Source organism: Marmota marmota, unplaced genomic scaffold, assembly GCF_001458135.2.
Source record: "Marmota marmota marmota unplaced genomic scaffold, marMar, whole genome shotgun sequence".
NCBI classification, from domain to species: domain Eukaryota; kingdom Metazoa; phylum Chordata; class Mammalia; order Rodentia; family Sciuridae; genus Marmota; species Marmota marmota.
In genome coordinates this window covers 7,675,138-7,678,840 of record NW_026000026.1, presented here as the reverse complement: position 1 = coordinate 7,678,840, position 3,703 = coordinate 7,675,138, and the positions used below count along the sequence as shown (strand labels likewise).

Here is a 3,703-nt window from a genome sequence, read left to right as displayed (position 1 = left end):
CCCGTTGCTGGGAATGTGCCCTCGGGCTCCGGCCGGCCGGGATTCTTGAGTGTGACGGACTGAGAGAGTTAGACCTGCCGCAGCTCTCAGAGGCTGTGTGACACTTCCTAGCAAGTCCAGCCTCTCTGAGCCTTAATTTCACAACCGTTTCAAAAAGGGGGAGGGTGATAATAATAAGTACCTCACAGGATTTTATGGAGCTTAAGAGACTTTTATTGCCCTGAAATATATACATGACATAAAATCTACCATTTTGACCATTTTTAGGGATAGTTCTGTGGGGTCAAGTGCGTTCACATTTGTGTGAAAGCATCACACCAGCCACCTCCAGAACCGTTCATTTTCCCCAAGTGAAACTGTCCATCAAACACCAACCCCCCTGGCCCAGGGTGACCGCCATTCCCATTTATTTTTTGTTTTGTTTTCGGGGGACGGGGAGGGGAGCTAGGAATCCGACTGCTCTAGGGACCTCCTGCGATAGGAATCCCCAGGACTGGCCTCTCGTGGCCGGCTGCTGGCTTGCACGGTGCCTGACAGCCTCTCAGCTAGTTGGAGGCTGAGGCAGGAGGATCTCGCACCACAACCCACGAGTTCGAGGCCAGCCTGGGTGACATAGCGAGGCCCATGTAAGAGAGGGAAAGAGAAAGAGAAAGGAAGAAAGAAAGAGTAGACGTCTTCAAGCTTCATCTGTGCCATAGCATGGAGCAAAATTCCCTTCCTTTTTAAGGCTGACTAATATTCCATGGCACACATATGTATGCATACGTCTGTGTACACACACAGTCGTGTACACAGTACCACACCCTGTCACCCACCCATCTGCCACCTACTTTCACCTTTGGACCATTGTGAACGTGGGTGAACCAATGTCTACTGGAGCCCCGGGTCCCCAGCCTTCACATCTTTTGGGTGTATCCCCAGAAGTCTGATGAAGATGTTTTATGGAGCGCGACTGGGATGCAGCTCAGTGGTACACCCTGTGCTCCGTGTGGGCGGGGCCTGGGTTCCATTCCCAGCATCACCAAAAAAAAGGGTCAGGGACAGCGGCTCACGCCTGTAATCCCAGCGACTTGGGAGGCTGAGGCAGAAGGATCACCAGCCTCATAACTAGTGAGGCCCTGGGCAACTTAGCAAGACCCTGTCTCAAAATAAGAAAATAAAAAGGGCTGGGACGTGGCTCCGGGTTCGGCGCCCTGGGTTCCGTCCCTGGCACGACAGCAGGCTAATTCAGGGGAAGGGTGCCTCGCCCAAGACCCACACGCGGTGACCCTCAGCGCACTGAGCTGTGAAACCAGCGCTAGGAAAACAGCAGACGAAATGGTTTAAAATGTGGATTAATTAAAGGGTGAGAGTGGCCTTTGCCTGTCTCACTGGTGGTGCCTAAAAGGGGGTGGCCTGGGGCAGAGGGGACGTGGTAGGCAGGTCTCCCAGACGGGCCCTGGATGTCCTTGGCCACGTGTGGTGGGCGGGTCCTTGGAGTCCTTGCGCCTTCTGACCCAGGGGTTCAACCTCTGGGAGTTCATCCCAGAGACGTGCCCAAGAGTCGAGTCCAGGAATGTCCCCGCGGCAGAGTGCGCGACCCGGGCTGACTTCTGTGTCTATGGACAGGGGAACGGAGTGGCAGGTGTTCTGTGGTCGTTAAGAGTGCTCGGGAGCGAAACGTGAAACCCGCTGTTGGGTGGAAGGGCTTAGAGATCCCACATCCACCCTGGGATCACGGTGCAGCCGTGTGTGGGGCCCTCACTGGGTGCCGAAGCCCCCGAGCTCTGGCCACACCTCCCTTCACTTACCCTTCCTCCCGGCGCAAAGGGGTGGGCACCTTATGACAGAAGAGGAAACAGCGGTTCCGAGTGGTGACGTGGTTTTCAGGGTCGAGCCTGCGGCAGAGCTGGAATTTGATGAAGGCCCTTCGGCTCTAAGGAGTGGAAAAGGGAAGGGAGGTTCTCCTGAGCCGGTGGAGGAGTGGGAGCGGCCTTGACTCTCTCCTCAGACTCGCCTGTATTTCCCCAAAAAACTGGAGGGCGGGAGGGGGAGGCAGAAACCTGTGCCCTGGGTGCAGGAGACTCGGAGAGCGGGAGAGTGGGACAGCCTCAGCCTCGGCACCAGCCAGCACAGTCCCGCGGTTCCTGCTTAAAGACGCGCAGAGGTCCTGGCTGTGCCTCGGCTGGTGGCTTACTGCTGGGCGTGTGCTGTGCACACCACACACACGCACACATGCATGCACATACACACACGTGCATATACGCAAGTGCATACACAGACGTGCATACAGACACATGTGCACACACATACTCACATACGTGCATGCACACACACACACAGGAACAGGCACACACATGTGCACACAAACACGCACACATGCACATACAAAAACGTGCACACCTGCACACTCACACTCCCCGCGGGAGCCAAGCCCCTACTAGATGGACGCAGACGCCACGGGCCCAGCCCTCCTCAGAGCCCAGCAGGGACGTGGGGACTCTCCCTGTGAGATGGCGTCAGCGGGGTCTGAGCAACCCCAGCTCGTTCCAGATCTGCTCCGTGACTGGCGTCAGGGCGCCCAGCCGAGGCATGGGGACAGCGGGGTGGCTGGCCTGCTCTCCCCGGGCAGTGCACCAGGTGCTGGGCAGAAGGAGGGAGCTTGTCCCCAAGCCCTCGGGCTCCCCTCGGCTCCTGGGGGTCCCTGCTCCTTCTCTGGCACCCCACCCTGTGGTCTGCGGGGGGCCGGGAGGCGGCTCCTCTGGAGAAGCCGGGGCTGTCCTGGTCCTGGGGAGAATCTGCGGGGAGGACCGAGTCGGGACTTGGGGACACCACGGGGAGGACCTGGGGTGGCCCACGGGCTGGGAGCTTCACCCCGGACAAAACCGCCCCTGGGTCAACTGGCTCCCCGTCCACTCACCTGCCTCAGCCGGGTGGATGTGGTGCCAAGACGGCGTGCTACAGAGTGGCCCTGGGAAGGCGTCCACGCGGGGCCCCCTTCACTCTCCCTCGGCCAGGAGCAGGGACGCTCCTCAGAGGGCTGGGGGCTTCACAGGGAGCCACACAGACAAGACCCTGCCTTCTAGAGCCCGCGTCCCCGGCAGGGTGACCGATCCCACACAGGGAAACAGCGACACATGGAATGTCCAGTGTGTTCAGTGCCAAAGGGCAATTCAAGGAGGGACGGGGAACCGGGAGGTGGTGGAGGTGGTCACACGTCTAGGAAAGGGACTGGGGAGGCTGAGAGGGTGGCACTGAGCGGGGGCGGTGACCTGTGATCCCAGCCACCGGGAGGCTGAGGGGCGTAGTGAGACCCGCCTCAGCACAGAAACCAGAAGAGCTGGGGATGAGGGCCAGCGGTCCAGCACCCCGGGCCTGGCGCCCAGTCCCAGTTGCTCAACGAATGACGCTTGGGACACGCTGGTCTAAGAGCCTCGGCTGCGGCTCCCCGCTGGGCTCTGGAGACAGATCCGTGGGTGTGACTCAGCCGCGACGGTTGCCTCCCGTGGGACATCTGGAAGGGACAGCTGTTCCCTGCCCTGAGGGGTCAAGGAAGGCTGCCCAGGGGAGGCGGCTGGGACTTGCTTGGGGGCAAGTGTGACCTGCCAAGGAAGGACAGGAGACCAGTCCAGGGCGGGAACAGCGTGGCCAGGCCGCGGCGGCACAGGTGAGGGCCAGGGCGCTGGCGGAGACATGGAGTCGGGGCGGGAGAGGCCTGGGTGCT

The 3,703-nt window shown here is 60.2% G+C and overlaps 1 long non-coding RNA gene across 1 annotated transcript; it reads right to left on the bottom strand.

The window, feature by feature from the left end:
- Positions 1-80: 80 nt before the first annotated feature.
- LOC125618969 lies at positions 81-3,420 on the bottom strand. Its single transcript, XR_007350374.1, has 3 exons — positions 2,900-3,420; positions 1,791-1,915; positions 81-1,598 (listed from the first exon to the last, which is right to left on the bottom strand). It is a non-coding gene; the product is annotated as an uncharacterized LOC125618969 (long non-coding RNA).
- Positions 3,421-3,703: the final 283 nt, after the last annotated feature.